This window comes from Hipposideros armiger, unplaced genomic scaffold, assembly GCF_001890085.2.
Source record: "Hipposideros armiger isolate ML-2016 unplaced genomic scaffold, ASM189008v1 scaffold_0, whole genome shotgun sequence".
Classification (NCBI taxonomy): Eukaryota; Metazoa; Chordata; class Mammalia; order Chiroptera; family Hipposideridae; genus Hipposideros; species Hipposideros armiger.
Window position 1 is genome coordinate 2584226 of NW_017731350.1, and position 15575 is coordinate 2599800.

At 48.9% G+C, this 15575-nt stretch overlaps 1 protein-coding gene across 1 annotated transcript in view; it reads right to left on the reverse strand.

Moving 5' to 3' along the window:
* The window catches only part of KCNK3 (potassium two pore domain channel subfamily K member 3), a gene marked incomplete at its 5' end in the record, with an annotated part of 52466 nt that overhangs the window by 6708 nt on the left and 30183 nt on the right, over positions 1-15575 (reverse strand). The gene's annotated exons all lie outside the window — the stretch shown is intronic.

Consider the following 15575-nt stretch of genomic DNA (forward strand, 5'->3'; position numbering starts at 1 on the left):
AGTGACACTGCCCTCCACAGCTAAGATGCTGAACAACAGCTCAACCTGGAGCTGGGCTGCTGTGAGTCACCGGCGACGGTGTAGGCTGCAGCCCCTGCTGCAGTGGGTTGCCATGGGCTACCGTGTGTAGCCAGCAGCCAGCGTGAGCAGTCAGCAGCCGCAGTGAGCGGCCGTCCAGAAGCCAGCGACTGATCTGCCTGGCCTGGGAAGAGCGCAATGATGGTGCCAACTTGGACCAGTGAAGCAACGTCCTCCACAACTAGACTGAAGAACAAAAGGACAACAACTTGTCTGTTCCCATTCCCCAATTCCCCAGCGCTGTTCCCATCCCATCCCCCAATTCCCCAATTAAAAAAAAATAATAATAAAATGCTCTTGTTATGGACTGAATGCTTATGGCTTCCCAAAATTCATTTATTGAAGCCCTAATCCCCAGAGTGATGGTATTTGGAGATGGGGCTTTGGGAAGTACTCGAGGTTATGTTAAGTTAGAGAGTAGAGCCCTCATGATGGGATTAGTGGCCTAATAAGAAGAGGAAGAGAGAATGGTCTCTCTCTGCGAGTAGAAACCAAGGAAAGGCTATGTGAGGACATGGTGAGAATATGGTGTCTGCAATGCAGGAAGACAGTTTTCACCAGAAAACAAATTGGCCAGCACCTTGATCTTGGATTTCCCAGCCTCCAGAGCTGTGAGATAGAAATTTCTGTGTTTAAACAACCCACTCTGTAATATTTTGTTATGGTAGCCTACGCAGACAAAGACAATTCTAGAAAAAGAAAAAAGGAGAAAACAAAAGACCAAAAACAGGCGACAAGAGATGATAGTTGTTGAAACTGAGTTTTGGATACACAGAAGCTGATTGCACTATTTTTTCTAATTTCTGCATGCTTGAAATTTTCTGTAATAAAAAGTTAAACATGCAATCTTTATGGTTTTGACACATGAATAGATAGTTAAGTAAATGTAAAAGAATCGGGAACTTGGAAATACATCAAATACAGGTAGGAATTTAGTAAATAAAAGCATGTCATTTCAAATCAGCAGGGATTATTTAAATAGTAATGGGACCAGAGGGTAGATACCTGAAAAAAAGAAATTTGGATTCCTACCTCTCACCTCACACCAAAATAAATTCAGTTTGATCAAAGATTTGACTGGAAAAAAGTTAAACCATAAAATTATTAGAAGAAAATATAGAAAGCCATTAAAAAAATTGTGATAGTTTTGGAGTGAAAATTTTGTACCGTACTCTTTCTGAGTACGATACAAAACCTTGCAGGGGAAGAAAAAACATAAATAAAATCGAAGATGTAGGACCGTCTGTGAAAAATATTTGCGACTCATGTCAAAGGGCTAATTTCCTTGCCATGTAAAGGGGTCTTAAAAATCAATATGATAGACATTTCTCCAAATATAAATGATTAATAAACACATGAAAAGGTGCTCAACCATGCTTAACCATTAGGTAAATGCAAATCAAATCACATCTACTGCTTGGCTATAATTTTTTTAAAAAGGCAAATCACGAGTGTTGGAGAGGATATAGAGAAATTGGAACCCTCAAACACTGCTGATGGGAATGTAAAATGGTGCAGTTGCTCCGGAAAAACAGTTTGGCAGTTCCTCAAAATGTTAGACGTAGATTTACCATATGACCCAGCAATTCCACTTTGAGTATTTACTAAGGAGAAATGAAAACATACGTTCATCCAAAAACTTGTACACAAGTATTTATAGCAGCATTACTCATACCGTATTTTCCCGAAAATAAGACCTAACTGGAAAATAAGCCCTCACATGATTTTTCAGGATGCTTGTAATATAAGCTCTACCCCAAACATAAGCCCCAGTTAATATCGTTGGCCAGACATGACTGTTTGAATAAATGTAGATTTTTGTATATGAATAAATGTAGATTGTTTGGGCAAAAATTGATATAAGACCCAGTCTTATGTTCGGGGAAACACGGTAATAGTAAAAAAATGGAAATGATTCAATACCCATCAACTGATGGAGATAAACAAAAGATATATCCACACAATGGAATATTAGTCAACAACAAAAAGGAATGAAATACTGATACATGCTACAAAATGGATGAACCTTAAACTCTATGCTAAATGAAAGAAGCCAGACACAGAGGACCAAATTTCATGTGATTACATTTATGTGAAATGTCCAGAATAGGCAAAACTATGGAGAAGGTAGATTAATGATTGCTTAAGCTTGGGAGGTATTAAGGATAAGCGACTAATAAAGAGGACTATGTTGTGTGTTTCTTTTTGTGGGGGAGATGAAACGCTCTGAAATTGGATTGTGGTAGTGGTAGCATAACCCTGTGAATATGCTAAAACCACTTTATGTGGTGACTTTCATGGTTTGTGAATCGTATCTTAATAAAGGTATTAACAAAAATTTAACACAAACAAGACCAGAAACATAAAAGGAAAATGGACGATGAGCATAACCAGACAATCTATGGAAAAAGAAATAACCTCATTCAACTTCACTCATAAGAGAAGTGAAAATTAAAAGTGTAAAGAGCACCATTTTCACCTCTCAATGGGGGAAATTTTAATAAAAGTATGACAATGTAATGTTGGACACGCTGTAGGGAAAGACTTAGTACACCGATGGTGGAATCAAGAGAGTACAGCTTTTTTTTTCGTGGCACCTGGGAGGCGGTCGGCTGCTTGGGGATGAAGCTGAACATCTCTTTGCCAGCCACTGTCTGCTAGAAACTCATTGAAATGGACGATGAATGCCAACTTCACACGTTTTATGAGAAGCGTATGGCCACAGAAGTTGCTGCTGATGCTCTGGGTGAAGAATGGAAGGGTTATGTGGTTCGAATCAGTGGGGGGAACGACAGACAAGGTTTCCCCATGAAGTAGGGTATTTTGACCCATGGCCGTGACCTGCTGCTCATGAATAAGGGACATTCCTGTTACAGACCAAGGAGGATTGGAGAAAGAAAGTGTAAATCTGTTCGGGGTTGCATTGTGGATCTGAGTGTTCTCAACTAGGCTGTCCTTTCTGAGAACTTCTACCTCTAAGTCTGAGTCCAGTCAAAAATGAGATTTTCTGGGCTGGCCGAGTGGCGCGATGGTTGGGAACTGGCTTGGGACGCCAGAGGGCCCCGGTTCGGATCCCACATATGAGGGCCAGTGACACCGCCCTCCACAGCTAAGATGCTGAACAACAGCTCAACCTGGAGCTGGGCTGCTGTGAGTCGCTGGTGATGGCATAAGCTGCAGCCCCTGTGGCAGTGGGTTGCCATGGGATACTGTGTGTAACCAGCAGCTAGCGTGAGTGGCCAGCAGCCGCAATGAGCGGCCATCCAGAAACCGGCAACTGATGTGCCTCACCCGGAAAGAGCGCAATGATGGTGCCAACTTGGGCCAGTGAAGCAACGTCCTCCACAACTAGACTGAAGAACAAAAACGACAGCAACATGTCTGTTCCCCTTACTCCAATTCCCCAGTACTGTTCCCATCCCCCCAATTCCCCAATAAAAAATCTTTAAAAAAAAAGAAATTTTCTAAGAATAACAAATAAATAAGATCAGACATCAGAAAAAAAAGGATAGAAAGAAAAGAAATCAAGACAGTACAACCTCTAACGTGGGCAATTCGGTAATATCTATGAAAATTACATGTGTACAACATTTTCCCCGGCATGAAGCTGCCATGTGCCTCTGGACTGTCTACCTCTAGATTTGTTTTGCACGACATAATGAGGATTTAAGTATTTAAACTCTTATTATGTTGGTTTTTCTGGTATCTGAGACCAAAATGAGTCAGAACCGATAATCCCAGCAGTTCCACTTTCAGGAATTTATTCTATTGGTTTTCCCATATGTGTTTGTTATAGCAACAGATTGGGAGCCACCCAAATGTCCATCAAAAGGAATTAAATAAATGGTGATACCTCCATGTACCCACACAGGGAATACTGTGTGCCTTTACATGGGAGCAAGTCTGCTCTTTATGTGCTGATGTCCAATGACCTCCAGTGCCCTGTATAGGAAATACTGCCATTTGTGTAAAAAATTAGAAAATATGTATACTTTTAAATATACAGACAGTCTCTGGACAGACATGTAGACACTGATAACTCTGGCTGCCTCTGTGGCTGGGAATTGGGTGCTGGGGTGAGAGCCCCACTTTTCACCACATACCCTTTTTGTACCTTTTGGACTTTATACCATGTGTATCTTTACCTACTCAAAAATGATAACCGGAATAAAGGATGCATTGTCAGGAAGATGGTGCACCCTGCGAGTGGGACCCTTCCTATACGCTCACAACTACTGGAATTGAGATCTGCTTCCAGATGTGCAGCATCCCCTGAACACCAGAAAAGTTTGGGAAGCGCAGTCTTGCTGCCCAAGCTTCGTTATGGTCCTGGAGACTATATATTAACCTGCTGTGTGCCTTTAGGTTAGTCACTTTCCTTCTCTGAACCTCAGCTGGACCACCTGACCACCTAAGGGTCTCCCAGATCCCAGGCTCCGTTTCCAAAGGTCGGCCAACATGAGGTTCACCCCACAGCCACTAGATGGCGCGCTGCTTCTGCTGCTAACGGAGAGGCGCTGTAGCTGGGGCCCATCCAGCTTTTAAAAATTTGTCACCTGAGGGAATCTTAACATCAAAAAAGCAAACCCACAGTAGTATCTTGGGCATTGTAGGGTGAGTAATTCAAGAAGAAGCAAAATAACAAAAATGAGGGCAGACGGCTCAGCTTCTCTGGGCTCAAATGGTGGAGAATGCAGTCAGGTGTCCTCAACCAGGATGGCAGGGTGGACGGGCTTAAGAGGTTGGTGGGACCCCAGGCTTGGCTCAAGGTTTTAGTCTCTCTCTCTGCCTTGTCTGGAACACAGAGCCTTAAAGGATGTGGGCTGTGGAGTCAGGGTGGGCAGGTCTGTTGACCTCTCTGAGCCTCTATTTCCCATCTGTGAAATGGGTGTAATAGTGATAGCTGCCTAATAGGGTTGACCTGGCAAATGAAGTATTATATGTAGTTCTCTTAGGAGTCTCTGCCCTTGACATGTTAGATGAGCTCAGTAAATGCAGTTGTCATGTGTATAAAGAGTGGAGAAGCTGTCTCTGCAGAGGCACCTTCCCAGGGATTGATATCCATCAACGGACAGGAGGCATGAGGGCTTCTCAGCGGAACAAGTTCCCCAGTTTCAGGCAGCAGTATCCCAAACTATTTTGGAGACAAAGCTAATCATTGCTGGGCTCCGAAGGCATTCTCTAGCCATCCAATGTAGACAGATCCCAGATTTTACTTTTTATGGGGACATGTGAGGAAAGTACTGCGTATCTTTGCTTAAAAGCAGTTCTGTTTAAATATTATAAAATGTAAACTCTATGGAAAAAGAAGGGAGGATGGCCTTTTAAAGAAGTTTTTGGCCAAAGCCAGCATTTGAAACTACTGGAAATCAGTGGGGCTGTTAATGTGTAATTTTTAGCGACTCTGGGCAAAATGACCTTTTCTCCACAGCAGAGATGGGCTTTGGCGAGGAGGGGCCAGGCAGAGTAATTGCATCAGGGAGGGCAGCCTTTTCTTGAGTGAAAAGTGACCCTGTGGGAGGGGCATTAAGCACCTCCTTGCTCTTTTTCCCAGCGCCTCCCCGAGCTATGTGCCTGGAGCAATGGGCACCCTTTTTTTTTTTTTTCCCACACAAAGGGGCTGCTTGCTCACCACATGAGGCTGTGCCTTCTAGAAGGGACTCCTTTTCACTTCCGCCAAACGGGCATCCCATCTTGCTTTAGCCTTGAGAGAGTGGATTGGGAATTGGTTTTGCTTTCTCCCAAGTAGAGAGACCCGTTGACGTTGACCTTTGTTTGATGTCTGGCTTGTGCGGCAACACCATGTGGGTGGGGCCTCGTGGTTGCTTGTTACACCTTGCGACAGATCCGGCTTCATGTGACATTGGTGACACCATGCTTATAGCCGTTTTGGGGTGGGCAGAAGTTGATCAGAAGCTTTGGCGACCTCCCCACTGACCCTTTGGTAAGGAGGTGTAGGAAACTTCCACCCCAGCCTGGCCACCAGGACACACTGAGGCATGGGTGGGCGTGCTTGGCTCACCTGGGTGGGCCATGTTCAATGCCTCTGTATCTTGTTTTTTATAAATAGCTTTTTTTTGAGATAACATTGACATATCATAAACTGTACACATTTAAAATGTAGAATTTGATGAATTTCGATGTGTGAAACTGCCAGCACAGACAAGATCATGACAGTCTCGATCACACCAAACCTTCTCTGTGCCCCTTTCTAAGGCCCCTCTGGCCACCATCCCCCTCCCCTGCAACTCTCGCTCTGCTTTCTGTCCCTCTAGATTAGTTTACACTTTACCCAGCTTTATATGAATGGAATCCTACAGCGTGTACTCTTCTTTTTTGGTCTGATTTCTTTCGCTCAGCATGGTGATTTGGGACTTGTCCATGCTGGACGGATCACTGGTTCATTCCTTGATGTTGCTGAGTAGGAGGTCGTCCTCAGCATGGATGTGCTCAGTTGGTTTATCCATTTGCCTGCTGGTGGACGTTTGGGTTGTTTCCAGTGCTTGTCTGTTACAAGCTCTGCGGCTTGTGTTGATGTGGAAGGAACGCTAGTCAGGGAGCCTGGGGACCCTGGCTCTGTCACCTATTCACTGCTGGCACATCCCCTCCCCTCTCTGAGCCTCAGGGTTTGCTTGTAAAACAAAAAGCACTGGACTTACGGTTCCTCAGGTCCTTCCAGCTCTGACAATCAGCTGTCTATGTTTCTACATTGTTCCAGCACCCCATGCCCCACTCCACCCTGCTGTGCTTGTGGGGACGGTGGGGGCCTACAGCAGAGGCTGGGTCTGCTGAGGGCACCACACTGCCCAGGCCTCACTCTGCAGCCCTGAGGAGGAAGTCCCTGTGGCTCATCAGCTCCAGTGGGCTTAGGTTAAGGAGTTTGGAATCAGCAAGGCCTGCCTGACTGTCCATGAATCCCCTGCAATGCTTTTCCAGGCTCTGCTTGAGCACCCCAGGGATACGTGTCTCTGCCTGGGTGCCGCAGCCCTACCCACCTTTGGCAGCAGAAAGCTGACCCTCTGATTCCACACTCCCTGGGGGCCTTGACAGGGTGGGGTGAGCTGGGTCTGCCCTTCCTTTCCCTCCCTGTCTGACTGGCCACCCTCCCTGCCTCCCAGCAGCCTCAGCAGTGCCCTACTTAGACTCCAGGGAGGGGTCTGCCCATCTGTTCACCACAATGGGCAGGAGGGCGGCGGGATGGCAGCAGATTCATATCACGTCTGTGGTGCCAGGTCTGTGAGATTAATCCCAGATCGCTCAGGCCTCGGGGACACTGGTGTGGTTTCCCTGTAGCCTGATGTCACCCCACCAACCTGCTGCTCCCTAGGGGGGATCAGGAAGGGCTGAGCTCAGGCTTACCCTGTTTTCCAGGGGCCACTAAAGCAGTAGTGGAGGAGCACTTGGGAAGGTGAGGAAACAGTGGCACAGTGAGCCAGAGTGTGTGGTGGTCGGGCATGGAAGGTGGGACACATAGCCTTGGGGTCAAAACCTGGTTCTGCCACTTACTGGTTGGATGACTTTGGGCAAGTGATGGAACCTCCCAGAACCCCAGTTTCCTCACCCAGGAGATGGAGACAACTGTGATTACTTCCTCAGGGCTGTGCTGAGGACCTGGTAACACACCTGGCCTAGCTCCTGGCACTTGCTTAATACATTTCCTTTGCTTTGCCCACCCCACCTAAGGGCCCTGGACATCAGCAGTTTCCTGTGGCAGATCTCAACTGTTGGGGCCATCACAGTAGTCCAGTGACTGTCCTCCCACATCCTTTCCTCAGGGACAGACCAGTTCCCCGAGAGAGAGGAGCCGAGGCTGAGCTGGGACAAGAATGAAAAGGGTAGTGTTCAGCTCAGGAGTTGGGGCTGGGTGTGGGCTGGGCAGAGCAGAGCTAAATGAAGAAGCCCAAATGAAGGGGTGAAGGCTGAGCCAGGCGAGGAAGCGCCTGCTATTTTCATCAAGTTCAAATCCCCAGCGCAGGTCGCTGACATCCCTGGGGGACTAGCGAACAGTGGACTGGAGCCCAGCCACCTGTGAGCTTTGATCAAACAGACCATTTTACAGCATAGATAAAAGGAAGTGGTACGTAGCAGGAGCCAGTAACAGCTCACCAAGAACATGCTGGACTAAATGTCACCCTGAATTAAGGGTCCTCTATTAGGGCCTGTTCTCTTTGATATTTTCATCAAAGGCTTGAATAATGGCACAGAAAACTGGATTATTAAATCTGTGGGTGACATGGAGCTAGGAAAGAGCAGGATAGATTTAATAGTGGAATATCATCAAAAGCCTGGAACCAACCAGATGAGATCTAGTAGTGCTAAGTCAACGAGACGTTGCACTGACATTAAAACGAGCAACTGCTTAGCTTCAGTGCAGGGGAGGCCTGGCTCGAAAGTGACATAGCAGGCACTGACGTTTTCTCTTGCCCTGGCATTAGCTACCAGAATGCGCAGTCAAGGGCAAAGAAATGTCCTTAGTCCTCCCTGGCCTGCATAAATAAGCAGAGATCAGAGAAAGGAAGGAGGGTCACTTGGATTGTGAGTTGTTAGTCTGGGGGAAGAATGCCATGGCTCCCTCCTCCCCAGCTAGGTTGGAGCAGCAGGCTCCCAGGAATCACTCATAGAAACTACAAGAAGGGGACATGGCATCTTCTTTTCAGGTTGGATGTCTATCTTAGAGATGAACTTGCTGTTCCGCCTTCCGCCCTTTACCTGTTTGAACAAGGGTAAAGGGCATGGGTGAGGGGTGGCAGGTTCACTGGGAGCTGTCTGCACTCACACTGTCTGGAGTGGGCAGTATATGTGAGTATCCTGTGGGCCAAGTGGACACTGGAATATGGCTGGATTTTTTTTTTTAGCTGAGCCATCCTGCCACCTGTTGGCAGCTCAGTGGCAGCTCAGCTCGAGCCGGGAATTGAACCGCTGTTGCTCAGAGCGCGCACTCTTGAGTGAGCTCTTAACCAACTGAGCCACTCGGCCGGCCCACCTTTGGATTTTTACAGCATTTCACCCAAAAAGGCTGGCTGTGGGGCCAGAGAAGGCTGGTGGGGGAAGGATGACCCCTCAGGGCTTGAGCTGTTGGGACACTGGGCTGCCCCTTTGTGAAACAGGACAGGAAAGAGCCTTTTGTATGGGTTCTGACCCCACTCGGGGCTTTGGAGAGCCAGCACTTGGAGCCAGGCCACAAGGAGGGCTTCCTTGTCTTTCTAGTCCCTCTTGCCCACCCTGGCTATGGAATAGTCGGAAATAGAAGATGGGGTTGGGGGAGAAGAATATACCTCCTCCCCTGTCTAAGTCTCTTGGGCTGAAGGATGGCCTATTCCGGGGGCAGGGAGAATATTAGCATTAAAATGGATTTGACATTAAAGTTTTAAACTGGACTAGAATGGACTGGACTTCCTTATACCCAAGAGTGACCACAAAGCTTTGGAATTGGCCCTAGCTACTATTTAAGACACAAGAATGGAAGGCTCAACCTAGTGTTGCTACAGACTGTGAAGGGAGGAAAAACAAAGCCAGTTCTTCCTTGTGGTCCACCGGGTTCAGACAGTGCAACAATCCTGTTGCAGGAGCCTGTGGGCTATGAGGCTTTTGGCTGCAGTAACGGAAAACACATCTGGGTCTTTCAATTTCCATCTCCTGTGATGAGAGGTCCTGAGGTCAGGGGTTCCAGGGATCCCTCAGTGTCATAGTGACAATTAAACTCTTCATCTCCTTCTACCATCCTCACTGTGTCATGATGTCTTTCTTCTCTCACGGTCACAAGATAGCTGCCACTGTTCCAGGCATCACACACAGACCTGGCAAGGTCCAGTTAGAGTAGAGTGGTGTTTCCTCCATCGTGATTTCTTTTAGGAGAAGGAAAGCCTTTCCTAATAGTGCCAGCAGACTTCCTGAAGAATCCATTAACTAGACTTGAACACCCTCATACCTAATCCAATCTTTGGAAAGATGCATAGTTAGCTTTGTTCCTGGAACTGGGGTTGGGGAAGGGTGAACACCTAAGGCATGCCAGCCCTTTGCTGTCAAGGCAGAAGGGCGCAGGGGTGCGCAATTCCATCACAGTCCCTGCGCTAAGGGGTTGACACCACCCACAAGGCCCTCCCCAGCTGGGAGACTGAGGGGTGGGGATGTGAGTCTCTTGATATTTGTCCAGATGTAGATGTGGGAAATTTCCAGCATGAGAATGACTCAACTCTAGAGATTAGCAGCTTTCATCTGAAATCAGAGTCAGAGAAGGCTGGGCCCTCACTCTGTGAGTGTGGTGTGGTGGTGGTGTGGGGCGGGTGGAAAGTTAGGCTATCTGGATACTAACCCTGGCTACACCTTTATCTTGCTTCATGACCTTGAACATCTCGCTTCCTCTCTCTGAATGAAAATCTCTTCCTTTGAAACAGAGGAGCTGGGCCAAGGACCTAGAGGAGTGTGTGTGTGTGTGTGTGTGTGTGTGTGTGTGTGTGTGTGTGTGTGTGTGTTTCTTTGCAAGCTTTGACAGATGTGGTGGCAGTGCCTGAGGCTGTTGTTCCAGAATCATTGCCACCTGGGCAGGAGGAGAGGACTGTGTCCACTATAGACTGGGAACAGAGTCTTAATCAGCTTTGGGAGTGAGAAGGGGCATCAACTGCATGCTACGTGGTGGAGATGGCGAGGTGTGCCCGGGGGTAGGGAGGCTAGCATGGTCAGTGTGGGCAGTGGCTCTTTCTTCCGGCAGTATGTCTGTCCTGAAGGAGTCCTTCCCTGGCCCTGGACAGCCCTCATGGCCCCTAGCTTCCTGAGATGAGTTGTGGGATGCTGTTGGGCTTGGGGACAACACTGAGCCTGTGGAAAGAGCTAAGCGGTCTTACCCGTGGGAGTGGGAGGTGCTGGGGGGAACATGATTTCTTCGCTCCATCAGAATCTGTCATCTTTGAAGGATGACATTTTAGGTTACAGCCTGCCCTCTCACCAAGGTTTTGAATGAGAACCGACATGTCCTGAAGAGCTCTGTGATTCTGCCAAACCTTTGCCGAAGACATGGACCAGCATGGGGACAGGAAACAGTGAGGTGGATGAGAACGGATGCTTAGGAGTCATCAGGCCTGGGCTCAAATCCCAGCTTTGCCACCAACCCACTGCCTGATCTTGGCAAGTGAGCTGCTCGGAGCCTTGGTTGGAGCTGACGCATAACTGAGAATAAAATGTGTTTTTGGTAATGCCATGGCTTTCAGTTATAGGAGGACTTATAAGCTAAATTCTTTTTGGAATGTATTGAGGGGGACGATCAGCCTCCTCTCTTCATCAGACAATGAGATTGGGGTAGATCAGCATTTCCCAAAGCGTGCTCTGCGGACCACAGGGTATGAAGAGATGCCACACAAACAGAGGGTCTGGCGTTGGGCATGAGTTTGCGCAAGCCTGGGGTAAGCGGAAGTAAGCAGCTGTGTTTGCTGCAGGGCTTTTCAAAACCTTTGCTAAGCTAAGATGCCTTGTGAAGCTCTATGGGTGAGTGACATGCACAGCATTTCCCCAGACTCACTTGACCAAAGAACCAACAAGGCACATCATGAGACATATTTTGGGAAGAGTTGACCTTGTAGGCCTCTTTCTCTTTTGACTCCCAGGAAGCTTCTGTCTCCATCTGATGATGCTCACAGAAAGTTACCACATCAGCCGGGATCTTGGTATATTTATACCCCACCCCCACTCTGCGGTGCTGGTTTTTCTATTTTGGTTTTGAGATATATATATATGCAGGATGTCTTAGATGCTGTGTGGAAGTGAGGAGGGTGGGGAAGGCATTATCTGGAGATAAAGAGCCCATACTAGGACCACGGGCAATTCTGAGCACTTAGGAGCTGTGGGCTGGAGTGCAGTTCGCTGCTGTCACAATTCTGAAGACTGGGATGAATGCAGTCCCTTGGAGATTCCTTTGAAGCTCTGATTATTATTTTGTCCTGGGTGATGAAGAAAGGAGGGCAAGTGTCAGCATGTTTATGTCCTACAAGAACTGCTTAGGAAAGTAAAAGCAACCTTGTACTGGTCACCGCTGAACTCAACAGTGACATCATTTCTGTTGTTGCACTAAAAAAGGCAGAGGCCAGAGGTCATGGGCAGGAAGCCCTGGCTTTTGATGAGGTGGTCGTAGGTGCAGGTGAGCCAACGGGAGCTAAGAGCACCATAAGGGCCACAGGCCACAAGGAGCATGTCCCAGGAGCCTGCGGTCACGCTGTGTCCTGCCTCCTGGGGTGGTAGTGCAGGTGCTACAACTTCTGTGTTGAGCCCTGAGCCCCCAATAGATAAGTTTCTCTCTGTATGCTTCAGTTGATCTATGTGGGTAGTTGGGTGGACTGGGAGAGAGCGCACCTTTATTTCTTCTGTGTATTTCAATTTGCAGGGAGCAAACCATTAGTGGGGAAAGAAATCAGTTTAATGTGTCATGACCAGCATTTTATGACATGAACTGGAGTAGAAAGTAGTAGAATGCATTGGCTGTAGTAGGGGTTAAGTATTGCTTCATGAAAGAAAGATAGGTGAATAGGCACACAGATAGATAGATATGGGGTTGCAGTGTAAAAGGCATTGTGGGTGGTACTCAGCGACATCTGGAAGCCACTGGCTAGCAGATTCCAGGGGCTGGCACCAACTGGGCAGGGTGCATCTGCTCCCTGGGTCTGTCCTGGGCTCTGGGGTCCAGTCCCAAGCTGAGTTGTCCCTCCCTGCCCCGAGAAAAATGTACCCTGAAGAAAGGTGTTTGTGATGTCTCCCTTTGAAAGAGATATTTTTGTGTCAATCAGGCCACTCACTGGGCCTGGGAGCTCCTGCTGGAGGAGATGGGCATCCCCACTCTTGGCTGACAGGGGTGTCACAGTCAGCTGGAGTGTGTCCAGTCAGACTCTGCAGGCTGTGTGAGGAGGGGGAGCACTGGACTTGGTTAGAACCAGTTCTGGTTCTAATCCTGGGTCTGCCACTCACTGCTGTGTGACTCAGAGCAAGTGACTTGCCCTCTCTGGGCCTCAGTTTACTCATGTACAAGGGGAGGATTGGACCAGGTGATTTCTTTTCTAAGGTCTTGTCTTGTTCTTATAGCTGTTCCAGGGTGACACTGAGAAGATCTGGGTCTTGGAGGAAATCATAAAAGGGAAGCCAGTGTTGCCTCCAGGCTTCTCTCTAAGGCAGCGGTTCTCAACCCTTTGTGGGTCGAACAACCCTTTCACAGAGGTTGCCTAAGACCATCGGAAAACAAAAGATATTTACATTATAATTCATAACAGTAGCAAAATGACAGTTATAGAGTAGCAACAAAAATAATTTTATGGTTGGGGGTCACCACAACATGAGGAACTGTACTAAGGGGTCGCGGCATTAGGAAGGTTGAGAACCGCTGCTCTAAGGCCCCTGGAAGCAAAGGGTCTAGTCAGCCCGAGGTGCATCAGCTAGGTGTGTCTGTAACCCCGGTGAGGGGATGGCTGCTCCCTGGCGGTGCCCAGGGTATACAAAGACAGAGGCAGCTGAGCCTGAGCCTGGTCTCCATGACAGCATTTATTAGGCGCCATTCTCAGTGTGAAGACAGATAGGCAGGAGGGACTGAAGGGAGGCCGTGGCGGCCACAGCCTTTGGGGTCCAGGGGCTGCCCGGGATGGGGGTGTGGGTGTGGGGGCATGTCACCCACACGTATTGCATATTCTGTGGCAGTGTGCCCAGGCATAAGGCATTGGGGAAGCAGAAAGGCTGCCTGCAGTGGGAGGGGTGAAGGGGAAGCAACACTGGCCTTCCAGGACCCTGGGAAAGACCTAGCTGGAGACGGAGCAGTCTGCCATGCTCAGCCCAGGGCCATTCAGCCTCCTTCCCCACCATTTCCCTGCAACTTTGGTTGTGGCTCCCTCGGGACTGACAGGACAGGACCCCTCGAGGGCAGGGTCACACACAGGACAGAGGCATCCAGCACTGCCCCCTACCCTGACATAAACACAGAGGCCACCCCTGGGTCCTGGGCACTGCTCTCCTTGGCACGTGGACAGTCAGCTCCACACTGAAGCAGGACTCATACACAGGCCAGGCCAGACTTATTCCCTCCCAGGGATTCCCAGTGGCTGAGCGCACGGCTGGGTGGGGCGGAGGCTGATCACCCTGTGGGCCCCCACTCCAACGTTCCTGAATGCCAGGGTTGGCCTTGCTCAGCAGTGTTACGGAGCTGACATGGGAACAGCATGGGAAGGCAGTATTGAGTGGGAGAGGCCCCTCACCCCTTGATGCTGTCCTGAGTCAAGGTACTAGCTCTACCTGTGTGTCTCCACAGTGGAGCTTAGGGTCTCACCTCCATCTGCTGCTCTCCAACTGGGTTTCTGGGTTGCGGGTGGGGTAGGCAGTGGGCACACCAGGTCCAAGCACCCCATCTGGGTGGGGCGTTCCTTGCTGCAGCTTTAGCTTATCTCTAGCTACTTGGGACACAGGCACCAACACTGGCTGTGGGGCCAGGGATAACGTCCCAGTAGGGTCTGTCTGCCAGCTCTTCAGGCCATTCTGCCCAATTCCCAAACTTCTAGAACCCCAGCTCCTGGCCTTTTTCGGGTGAGACCCTGCCTTTCTCACTTTGGTCCCCAGGACTTCCCTGTTTGTAAGCAGGCAGTCCAGAGACTGAGGGGGGTCCTACCCTGCCTCAGGGCCCCATTCAGAGCCCTGCCTCCTGGCCAAGTGGAATAGAGGCTGAGTCCCAGAACTGGCTCAGGCCTGGGCTCTGGGTCTGGTTCAGGACCTAGTTGCCCACACGATGCCAGTGTACAGGACAGGAGCTTTGCTTTCAGGAGTGGGCAGAAGAGTTGGAAAGAAAGGGAACTCAGGCTGGCAACAAGCAGCTTGGGATCTTGTTTCTCTGTCACCTTGGGCAAGCCACATCACCTGTCTGGGTCTCACTGTCATTTATACAATGGGGATGAGAGCTCCTGCCATGGTGACCTAACTGGAGTGTTGTGAGAATCAAATGAGTAGTCAGGACAGGGTTTTTAGAGGCTAAAACCCATTCCACAGCTGTCAGAATTGGTAACTGTCAGTAGTGGCCGAGATGGCAATATGAAGTTTTCTGTTTGATTCCAAGGGTTTTATCCGGAAGGCTGGCTTCCCCTTGCCCACTCTGAGAATGTGACTGAAAGCCAGTTAGCGCTCACCTGCCAGTGGGACCACCCTGCAGACCATAGGACCACTGCCTCCCCTCCCCTTTTCTGCCCCTCTTGCAGCCTGTCTGTCCTTGCTTCTGTCTGCCTGCCCTCTGGGGACTAGCTTTAGGGACTGCTGGGTTTCCACTTTCTCCATAACTTTGCAAAGCCATGCAAAATAACATAGAAGGTAGTGGGAGGTTGGGAGACACAGCTGGGGATGGGGAAGGGGAGTGGACTGAGTGGGGGTGACCTGGACAAAGACACCCTGGCTTTTGGAGCCAAGGGAAGGTGGGAGACCTGGCAGGACAGAGGTATAAATAGAGATGCAAACATACACGGAACACGAAGTCCCCTTCGGATATTGGGGGG